Genomic DNA, 12,218 nt, shown 5'->3' with positions numbered 1-12,218 from the left:
CTACGACACCAGGAGTTCCGGGATCGAACCCCGACCTGGGCATGGGTGTTCTTTGTGTTTGTCCCTTCATTAATTTTATCGTATCATCTTCGCAATTTGCCAAATGTGACAAAAAAGCGACGCTAGGTAACAAAAATGAAATCAAATCATTGATTGATTGCTTGATTTGGTTTATTTTACTTCGCTTTTCCGCCACTTTTGGCTAATCGCGAAGATGATACGATAAAATTGATGAAGGGACACAAACAAAGAATGCCCATATCCAAGCCGAGATTCGAACCCAGGATCTCTGGCTTAGAAGTCAAATCAAACCGTTTTTTATTTTCGAATATTATTTTTTAGTACTCATTCATCATTTTGCAATCTTTTCCTGTTATTGACATTCTTTTCTTAGGAATACTGGACCCTAAAGGGGGGAGGGGTGTGACCCACACCAACCCCCCTTTCCCTTGAGCATGCCACTGACTGCTACCCCAAGAGTCGACGTCACCGCACGTCACTGCTACTCACTACACTATTGCGGAGGACACGCGAGAGAAAGGTTGTTCTTTCTTTTTCATCACAAAACGAGGCTGCTTCGTAAAACGAGTTTGTATTGCTGGAAAATTAGAGAACTGTTCAAAATAGACATGCCAAAGCCCTTGGTAAACCAGTAAGATTAAATTTAAAATAAAAAATTGTAAAGGTAAACTGCTCCCCTGTGCTACGCACCATGCCATGAAGGCGTATAAGGGGTAACGCCCCATACTTTCTTGATCCGGTAGTGAGTGGGGTTGATGTGATCAGCATGACGCCCCTGACCGCCTTTACCCCCCAGGGTTTCCCCCAGGTACCCATGTCATTCGACGCTGGGTGGGCGCCGGGGCCGCTTCCAACGTTAGAAAAGTTCCCGGATTTCAACCGGCCGGGGATCGAACCCGGGACCTTGACCATGGTAGTCAGACGCGTTACCGACTGAACCACAATATTTTCAGAACATGTAACATGCAGATTTTTTTAAATTAAAGAAACTAACTCATAAATGGAACGGAGTTTGTTTGTTTATGTATTGTGTAACAAAGACATCTGAGGCAACTACTCGATTCAAAACTGTACTACACTACACTACGTTTAAAAAACTACGTAGCTATAGAGGTATGAGAAGATAGAAGTTTCCTATCGATTGTCATCTGTGAGTAAGTAACCTAATTATGAATTCCAAAAATTCACGATGCCCGGGCCACTCTGGCTGAGACAATACGCCACTGCATATTATCGCAGACATCGTCATATGATGATATGTTACTGGTAACCAAATTTCCGTTTCGTAAATCCATTATTTTAAATAAGCGACACTATCTGCTGAATTTCTGGGATTATATAAAATTTCAGGAACACACAGAGAGAACATAGCGGGGCCCCTACAACTCGGGACCCCACCGCATGGCGATGGTTCTGAGGGCGGCCGCTACGCCAATGCTGCTTTCCATGCATTTTTATTACATGAAACTTGCAACTAGGTATCCTCCTTGTAAAAATTACAACACATTTTTAATAACTTAATTGCGCAAAGTTAATGCGAACTTTCATTGGGACCTTGAAGAGCCATGAGACGGTGTATATAAAATAGGATAAAATTGTGATGGGTGAGTCCAAGATAATACAGGGAGTACCACCTGTGTAGTGTGCAAAACGGCGAAAAGTATCTTTTCTCGTTCGGCGGGAGACGTGGTGCTTGTTTATGTGTTGAGATGTGATTATGCTTGTATGAAACATACCTGTCCCATCTGATATCCTTCTTTGGAGGAATATTGTAGTAACTTTGAGCGAACTTTTGTGTTGTATAAACTGTAAAGAAGTTAAAGAGAAATGTGTAATCTGTTTTCTGAGAGGTGAGTGCCAGACGTAAGTTAGGTAATTTTTACCCTCCAAAATTTTTGGAACACTGTTCTAGATTTTTGTAACAAGACCAACTTTAATTTGGATACACGTTCAGGTTACTGATATTTAAACTTTATTACAAAATTATCTTATTCATTTCAGTACTAACCTTCGGAAAGGAATATTATGATTACGATTTATGCTCCATTTACAGCAGTATGTAATCTTAATATCTTCAGAGAACATACGAAAGTGAATAAGAATAGCACATTAGCAAGAGTTACTGATATAGTGGAGCAAAATTATTTGCTTGGTGAGTTTGTACCAAATACAAATCAATGTTAAGTAAATTGATTTAGTATGTGATGCAACCACCTAGGTTATGCCCTTACAGGTTTACTGGATTACAGAATTTGGCTGTTTCTTGCCTCATTTGTAGAAGGGAACTCCGAGGAAAATACACTCGAACTATAATGCACATACCCAATACATGGATGTTGTCCAATTGTTATGCACAAATGTGACAATCTCAAATCCAATATGTTAGCACTTCCAACTTTTGTTATACTTGGGCATTGCCAATAATTTGAACGGACAAGCGGATTAGTGATACATAATGATCCGGAATTACAGGAAAGCCCTACGAACCTGTTAATTCTAGAATTGTCCTTTAAGTTTGATATTTTGTAGGGGGACTTGTGAAGAGAGGGGTTTTGATTTCATTTTTCAAAACATAAGGTATGCATATTTACTGAATAGTACTGGGTGTTCAATCCTAATTAAATGAGTAAATTTGTCACTGGGAAATATAATATATTTATTTTGGTAATGATTAGATAAACCGGAAACACATTTCTTGAAATTTACAGGAGAAAAGACGAGAAAGTACTTACGGAATTTAGTTCTTGTGGACTTTCTGAAGCTGGGGAAAGTGTTTTTTTCGAATTGTGCAACTTATTCGGCCTGTAAATAAGGTATTTTTCGACATTCATGTGTCTCCGTTGCACGAGAGCTCGAGCCACCATTACCGTCAACTATGTGAATCAAATGTTCCTTGCGTTCGATTACGTAAACCCCTGTCAGTGTATCAACCACGCGGTAGTTTTACAAGGTGACGTGTGAGCGGGATTTTTTTTTCAATTTAATTTTCTATGTTTGCCTAACCCAACCTTCCGTGAATGGTTTGTGGATTAAAAACAAGGTACTATTATCGTATGGGTTAAACACCTACGAATCATATATTTCGGACTTCTTTACATTGCTAACGTGTTGCGGAACATTTCTTAAGGCGAAATAATGCATTTCTAACTAAGATAATGTTTATTTTCTCTATTTACGAGTACTTACTGTTACTTGTTGTTTCGAATCTGTAACACATTATGGCCGTGATAGCATACTGGTTTAGGGGGCGTTCTGAGAGTGTTTTGTCGATTTATGCAGTGGTGCATCCTCGTTCACCGGAAAATATCTACTTTCGTGCCCCTATTTGAAATTATGCCAATACGTCGCATTTACGTGTAGAACTTGTAAAATAACCTTGCGATTTACCACGTTCATTGTCCATAAACATCAATTCTGAACCATCTTCCTTTCGCAATTCGGAACCATCTTTCTTTCGTAATTCGTTAATGCTCTTCCTTTACGCACAACACTCTTGCAACCTTGAATATTGACGTCAGACGAGGAATGCCTACGTGGTTAGGTTAGGTTCCATTAGCATAAATACAAAGAGAAAATAATATTTTCGCTAAGAGACGCGTTACCTTTGTATTGCCTAACATGAAAAAGGTCTCTCCTGTGCCATCAGAACACAATGTTGCTAGACTGTTGTGCGATAAGTGACACCAATTCGGGTCGGAACCATCTTTCTTTAGAAATTTGTTAATGCTCTTCCTTTACGCACAACCATCTTGCAACCTTGAATATTGACGTCAGACGAGGAATGCCTACGTGGTTAGGTTAGGCCTGTTGGGTTAGGTTCCATTAGCATAGATACAAAGAAAAATTATTATTTTCCCTAAGAGACGCGTTAGCTTGTATTGCCTAACATGAAAAAGATCTTTCCTGTGACGTCAGAACACAATGTTGCTACAGTGTTGTGCGATAAGTGACACCCATTCGGGTCGGAACCATCTTCCTTTCGTAATTCGTTAATTCTCTTCCTTTACGCACAACAATCTTGCAACCTTGAATATTGACGTCAGACGAGGAATGCCTACGTGGTTAGGTTAGGCCTGTTAGGTTAGGTTCCATTAGCATAAATACAAAGAAAAATTGTAAAGACAGCTCTCTCCTGTGACGTCCGAACACAATGTTGCTACAATGTTGTGCGATAAGTGACACCCATTCGGGAAAAATGGCTTGTTCCGAACTCGACAGGTGGTTCTAGTGAAAACACTGGCTACGGGGTTGCATCGTCTTAACACTCGGAACATTGCACTCTCATGCAAAAAGCAAATGGCGGGAGCAGAAACAACGTGTCGGACAGAGATTTTCGCAGAAAACAAAACGCATTCACATTAAAATGGATCAAATCTACATTCAGGAACTTCCAAAATGCTCAAGAAAATGATTTCCGTAAGTACTTTCTCCTGTAAATTTGAAGGAAATTTGAAGGAATCCGTTTTACCCATACGATAATGTTACCAAAAACAATAATTTTTCGGTTAATAAGTGATAGTGTAACAACCACGCGGTAGTTTTACAAGATGACGTGTGAGCGGTTTTTTTTCCAATTGAATTTTCTGTTTGCCTAACCTAACCTTCCGTGAAAGGTTTGTGGATCAATTTTCGCTTAAAAACCTTTTGTGAATAGTTTGTGCGGCATGTATCGGTTCATAAGTTTGGAAACACTGCACATCAGCTGACGATAGACAACGCGAGTCAAGATATGTCCGCCGAATTAGCAAAGACCAATAAATAATTATAATGTTAAAAATAATGCTTTTTTCATGGAAAAAAAAAGTGATCCAAAGTTGAAAAATGTTCAAGTATGCATATGAGGTAAGTAGAAATGAATTTTATTTGAAAATAAACGAGTTAAATGTGTTTCTGGCATATCTGACTGGTACCTTTATTTTTAAAAGGGAGGACCATACGTTATACGTTGAACATTATAGTAATTTGTGTGTTAAACTTATTAGAATTCATGGATGAGGGCAAAAATTTAAAAGCCACGAATCTGATTTTGGTAAATTTCTCGTAAGGGGTAGACGGATTTAATGAAATTTACAGGAGAAATTACTTACCGAATGCAGTTTCTTTATACTTCTGGAAGTTCGGGGAAGTGTTTTCTCACATCGTTCATTGAATTTTGCCGGTAAATCATCTATTTTTTGATATAAATGTGTGACCGATGCACGAGAGCTCGTCCGTCCATTTACATTTAGCGCTTCCTGAACACTCAAAATGGCAGGCAAATCTTGACTAGCGTTGTCGATATGACGTGTTTAAAAAGGCAAAGCAGTGTTTCAACCTTCTTAACAGAAAAATTCCTCATAGACCCAAAAACATTCACGCATAGTCCCAAAAACCATTTGGGATCATATGACCATCGACGAATAGCCCCAAAAACCATTCTGGATTTTATAACCATCCACAAATAGCCTCAAAAACCATTCACGATAGCTCCACGCACCATCACAGAAAGGTTAGGTTGCTTTAGGTTGGGCAATATAGTGAAAAAACTACCCCAAAAACCATTCCCGCATAGCCCCAAAAACCATTCACAATAGCCCCACACACCATCACGGTTAGGTTAGGTTGATTTAGGTTATGCAATATAGTGAAAACACTGTGTTTGGAAACACTTACTGGGGATTACGTCATCAGATGCTTACAACATCCGGTTCAAGTACATGGATGGAAATGCAAGCAACAGCTTTCGTGCATCGGACGGACATTATTATAGAAAAATACATGAATTAGCGGCCAAACACATTGAAAAATGCGAGAAAATACTTCTACGACCTTCTGAAATTTCACAGAAACTCAATTCCATAAGTACTTTCTCCTGTAAATTTGAAGAAATCTGTTTCCCGGCTTTTAAAATTTTACCCAAATGTCAGCTGACATTAGCTATTCATGGAAATTGGTTAAGTGTCAGGCTTTATTGTGATGATCCTCACCTTGCATGTCCATCTTAAAAATGAATATTTTGTTATTAATGTATGTGCAATGGAAGTTTTCTATAGGTGCGATGGTGGTTGAAGGTGTGTCTAGATTTTTCTCTCTGTTCCATCTTCGTGGTCCAAGTTCTGGTTGTTTAATTCTAAACGAATAATGGTACACATACATTTTCTATGTGGTTCAATTTGCATTTATGCCTGTTAAAACATACGGTATTGGTTTCGATTGTTTTACGATTTCTTCTAGCACAAAGACTAATTATCGTAGAATTTTGGAAATCATTGTCACACGAAATTTGAACCTTCCTTAAAGTAATTAGCACTGTTTGGACTCGGAAAAAGAGAGTTATTTATGTTAAAAGAAAGAACTTAAATATTACCTTACTCAAAAATGTGCACTTCCCAAGGACAAGATATTTTCCGTCGACAAGCGACAGTAAATATCGTGGAAGCGTGGGAATGAATGTAGAGTAAATTTGAACTTTAGTAGAATGCATTTAGGAACTTTATTTTAATGCTAAGAGAACCTAACCACGATAGCATATATTGAACAAAATCTTAAGTAATTGCTAAAACTCTGGAGTATGTGTTAACAGACGTACATCGAAATCGAACCATGTAAAAATTTCATTCGTAGCAGGATGAAATCACAATAAAACAAAAGGAACTTGGGCCAAACATACTTCAGGGTATTTGTGAATTACTTACTGCATCTTGTCTGGAGAACTATTTTTACCTTTCATACACTCCTATATGATTCCTTGTTTACTTTCATCTTGGATACGGACTGTTGCTGCTATCAACCTGTGCATGGGGTGCAAATGGTATCATTGTTAGGTAGGTTAGGTTGAGAGCTCTAAACATTACTAAAAAAAATCTTAAAGCTTTCGTTGTTATTTTAGGTGGATTAAAATAATTTCCGTAAATGCCTCCAGCATCTGATCATGTTAAATCTGGTCTCAACCCAGTGGTGGATCCACAACTTACAGTTGGAAGAAGCAAAGGCCCAAGTTCCGTTTGTTTTATTATGATTTCAGCATGCTACAACTGCAAGTTTAACACAGTTCGATTTAGATTTACTTCTGTTGACATGCACTGCGGAGTTTTAGTGATTACTTAAGATTTTGTTCAATATGTGCTTTCGTAGTTACATTAGGCAGGCCAGGTTTGGTTCTCTTAGCATTAAAATAAAGTCTCTAAATGCATTCTACTAAGGTTCCGATTTACATCTACATTAGTTCCCACTAGTCTACGATACTTAGTCGCTTGTCAGTGGAAAATACATTGTCCATGGGAAGCACGCATGCTTGCGTAAGGTAATTTTTAAGTTGTTTTTTTCAACATAAATAATTTTTTTTTTGAAATCCAACCATTGCCCATTACTTTAAGGAAGGTTCAAATTTTGTGTGACAATGATTGCCAAAATTCTATGATAATTAGTCTTCCTGCTAGGAGAATTTCAAAGAAAATCATAAGACACAATTGGAACTGTTACCGAGCCAAATTTTGATCTTATACATTACCTCGCCGAGAATCAATTCTAACCTGCACTTGCACTGTTTTACATAAATAATATATAGTATTATAAACGGGTACCGAGCTGGCTTCTATGTTCTAGAGATTAGTATATTGTTTTTTAAAGTAGGGATTCAGGGCTGGTAATTATTGTAAGTTGTTTTCATAATTACTCGAATTGCATGGTAAACTGAATGCTCAGATATGAAGTGTAAAGTAAGTTAAAACAATGAAACAAAAATGTATTCTCTCTAGGGGTGTTCCCTTTTGAGGCATATTGCACAGTGGTTCAGATACAAATTTAAACTGTGGGTATAGTTCTGATTAGCCTATTTTGAGTTTGGGCCGATTGCTCTTATTACTCTCCCCATTAATCCACAACTGTTTCAACTATGAGACCCCCCTTTAAGCTTTGCAAAAAAAAAAAAAAAAAATGTCTGAGATAACCGGAAACCAAGAACGGCTGCTCACTGCATAGCATGGACACTCGTGTAAGCTGCTTTTTAAATCATAATTTCTCCAGTAAATAATACTTAGCTTTCAACTGTTCTAATTAGTTTCTCCAAGCTTCAGTCTTACTTCCACAATTGTTTCGAGCATTCTAATGCACTTCCTAATTCTCCTAATAAACTTGCAAAAGGTCATTTCCCAATTAACCCTTGAGGTAAGGTGAGCTTGGAAACTTGATAAGTCATATGTTCCTTGCATTTGCCATTAAAATAAAACTGTGTTGGTGATATATGCATTTTTTGTGAAAATTAATGGTGTAAAAATGTGCATTTGCAAAACACTAATATTATAATTTCATTCCAGGCATTGCTTCTATTTGTGAGGACATTGGGTGTTATTGATTTGTGATGATGGTTGAAGGTGGAAGTAAGAAAGTGAAACAGTTGGTAAGTACAGTGCTAGATTTTGTAAAAAAAAATGTATGTGTAGGTTTTTTATGTATAACTCTTGTGGTGTGGATACCATGGTTTTAGAGTCCATTATATGCACCTGTGTATCATAATACAGTTCATAGAACGAAAGAAAGAGAATAACCAGGAACTGGCTCATTGGCCATTGCATTCAATAAGCACATGGCGAAACACACAAGAGCAACTAAGAATAACCAATCTCCCAAAACACATGCTCCCAAGCATCAGAATGATTCGGTGTGGTATATATATTGCTTTTTTTCTGGCGGTATGCAATGATACGCTGCACCACTTCCTTTCCAGATAAAAAAATTATGTGCATGTGTGTGTATACACAGGGTGTTTCTAAAGTTAATTTCCAACACGTGGGAGGTGATTCTACAAGTGAAAATAAACACAGAAGTTCATGTGACGAAATGCCGAAAATGGAAGTCATTCGGATTTATTGAAGTGGGAAAAAGTGTGAAAATTATGTTTACAAGGAAATAGTGGCACAACAGCCAACCATATGAGCGCGGCGAAGGGCGTTCCACAAAGAAATGCGGCATACTCTATTCAAAAAAGCACATGGCAGATGTGTGAAGTTGATGCGCAAGGGATTCCTCAAAGGAAGCGTGAATGGGTCTGTTGAAGTCAAGGGGGTAGGGAAGGGTTTAGCGAGTTGTGTTATCCACAGAAAGTGATGTGTGGAAACTGACAACCAAGAAGAAAGCGAATATCCATAGTGTGCATCATCATTACGTAGAAAAACAAAGATGGTGGTGGTGCTGCGCTAGGTTGCATATGTGTCGACATGTTCACTGTGTGCAGAGTGGAGGGAACCACATCACAGACAATTTTTAAACTGTCTACCATTAACTTGTACACAAAGTTGATAATGCTGAATCAACGATTTTCTAGTGCGAGCAAACAGCCCCATGGTGTCTGCTATCATCGCTGCGTCGACATTAATGTGTGCAACGAGATCCTCAGCTGACACGACAGATGTTTCGTATCCGAAGCGTTTCATCTCTCCCCATAGAAAGAAGTCCAGGAAAGTGATGTCCGGCGATCTTGCTGGCCATGGCATAGGCCCTACCAATACACCGATTGTGGAACAAGCCATTGAGAAAGTGACGCATATTTTGGTCGAAATATGGTGGTGCACCATTGTGTTGGAACCATAGTCCTTGTCTCAGTGCCAAGGACACTGTCCTCCAACAGTGCAGGCAAAACATCACGAAGAAATGCAGATATGTGCCACCACACAGGCGAACAGGGAAAATGTATGGCCCAATCAAATGGTCATGCACTATCCCACACCACACATTAACCGCAAACCTGTGCTGATGGTGTGCCACGAGAATTGCATGTGGATTTGCAAAATCACAAACATGACTGTTTTTACTATTGAACATGCCCGTCTTGATGAACGTTGCTTCATCAGTCCACAACACCCTGTTCGCAAAATTTGGGATAATTTCCATCTGATGCAAAAACGATTGGCAAAACACCACAAAGTCCTGAAGTAAAAGTCTTGTACTTTTTGGAGTTTGAAAGGGTACATCCCCTGTTCAGACAGGATGCGCCACACATTAACATGGGAGGTGTTGTGGGCACTTGCTATAGCGTATGTACTGGTGTCAGGACGATCCCTGACAGCATTTAACACCACATCCACAAACTGATCTGTGCGCACACTTCGTGGTCTTCCAATTTCTCGACGAGGTGGTAGCACTGATCCTGTTTCCCGAAGTGAGTATGCACTCTTTGAAAGAAGGTGTGCGACGGCAGCCTCCTCTTTGGAAAACGTTCCCCATACAAACGCCGTGCTGCATGGCTATTACTTCCAGTCTTGCCATAAATGAGATGATACATGTCTGCCAGCTCCTCTGCGGTGTATGCAGCCATTGCTATTGCTGGATATCTGCTGACCCATAGACGACGAACACTATGGGCTGTGCCTATCGATAACACCTAGCAGTGCCTATTGCGAGGTTTGCCCAATTTGCCAAGTTCACGTCCTTTTACTTGTATGTATTCAACCGCAAACGTGTGATGGTAACCTGATGCACGGTGATGCTGATATCGCAGTACGTGAAGCACAAGTGGTAGAGACCAGTGCTTTCCTGCCGGAAGAAAACTACTGTGTTAGCGTCCCTAGCGAGAAACGCCGAAGTCTAGGTCACGCTTTGGCCTTTCTGCATGTGGGTACGTACAAATATTGACAGCACAACATCGGTTGGTTCACCCATGCTAATCACTTCAAGAGACCCATTCACTTCCTTTTGGATATCCCTTGCACATCAACTTCACACATCTGCCATGTGCTTTTTTTTAATAGAGCATGCCGCATTCCTTTGTGGAATGCCCTTCGCTGTCGTCATATGTTGGCCTTTGTGCCACTATTTCTTTGTAAACATAATTTTTGCACTTTTTCCAACTTCAAGAAATCTGAATGGGTGCCGTTTTCGGCATTTCGTCACATGAACTTCTGTGTTTATTTTCACTTGTAGAATCACCTCCCATGCTTTGGAAACAAACTTTAGAAACACCCTGTGTGTTTGTGTGTGTGTATATATGTATTAAACCAATATTTTGCAGGCAAGCCACATGATCATGGGGAAGAGGCACAGACTATTGAAGAAGCCGCACAACATCGCAGTGTAGCTACAAAGTATAAATAGTAGATGGGCATTGACAAAAAGGTGCTTATACCAGTGTTTACTGCATTTTGGTTGTGGGTGGGGTTTGGGAAGGCAGGGAAGGGGGTGGGGGCATTTTTTGTGTGGGCAGGTTGAATCTGGGGGATATAGTGATGTGCATGCCTGATACCTGATATGTAGGCCCTATTACCCCCCCCCCCACATAGACACCTTTTCCTGCCAGCGATGGGAAAGTGCCTATATATCAGACATGCACTCCACTATATCCTCGGATTCAAACTGGCCACCCAATATATGCCCCCACCCCCTTCCCTGCCCTCCTGAACCCCACCCACAACCAAAATGAAGTAAACACTGGTATAAGCACATTTTTGTCAATGCCCGTCTACTATTTCTAATTTCTGGCTACACTGCGATGTACTGACGCCTTCTTCAATAGTCTGTCTCTTCTCCATGATCATGCGGCTCGCCGCGAAATATTGGTCCAATATATCATTTGCAGTTAGTGTTTACTGTCTCGTACCTCTCATATTTTTGTTTATTCACCCTTCTGGCACTTTTCCTGATTCGATTCGTGTATACATATATATACAGTGGATAAAAGGAAGGAGGGTAACTAGGACTGAATAACAAGTAAAAAAGGGAGCACTCACCACACAATAGAAAAACTCAAATTTTCACGTCCGCAAGCCACATAATCAATAGTAGAAGAAAAATCGAAAACTGAAGTTACAGACCTGTGAGTGGTTGGGTGATGTGGTGGCAGGGGGAGGTTAGGGAGTCAGGATTGGAGATGGTTGGGGAAGTTACTGGGTGGCCTTGTTCAGGGGTGTGGTTGCACTCATCGCTGATATGTAAGCCCTCACCCATCTTTTACGTACCGACATGTTGGCAGATTGCAGTAAGAGGTGGATGATCTCTACTCCAAAACAGTCAGTGGAAGGGATGTTGTGATGGTTGGTATGGACGGTGACAGTAAAGTCCAGGTTGTAGGTGGAGGAGTGGTGGTTGTTGATTCTGAGGTTTAAAGGCAGTGTTTGTTTCCCCAGGAAAAAGCCACCACAAATGTTGCAGGTGAGGATGTAGATTATGTTCGAGGTGTGGCAGGTCCCTTTGGGGTGGGAGGAGTATTGCAGCTCAACTTATATAGA

General features: G+C 39.9%; 1 protein-coding gene across 6 annotated transcripts in view; it reads left to right on the top strand.

The window, feature by feature from the left end:
* The first annotated feature begins 1,661 nt into the window (after window positions 1-1,661).
* Window positions 1,662-12,218, top strand: part of Sin3A (SIN3 transcription regulator family member A) — a 159,188-nt gene continuing 148,631 nt past the window's right edge. For all 6 annotated transcript variants that reach the window (XM_083142494.1, XM_083142490.1, XM_083142495.1 and 3 more), the window contains exons 1-2: window positions 1,662-1,871; window positions 8,316-8,398. The gene's annotated coding sequence lies outside the window, so the exon portion shown is untranslated. The remainder of the gene's footprint in view (window positions 1,872-8,315; window positions 8,399-12,218) is intronic.

The sequence above is a fragment of the Lepisma saccharinum genome, chromosome 21, assembly GCF_977018435.1.
Source record: "Lepisma saccharinum chromosome 21, izLepSacc3.1, whole genome shotgun sequence".
Taxonomy (NCBI): Eukaryota; Metazoa; Arthropoda; class Insecta; order Zygentoma; family Lepismatidae; genus Lepisma; species Lepisma saccharinum.
The sequence above is the reverse complement of the archived record's forward strand: the minus strand, read 5'-3'. Positions and strand labels throughout refer to the sequence as shown.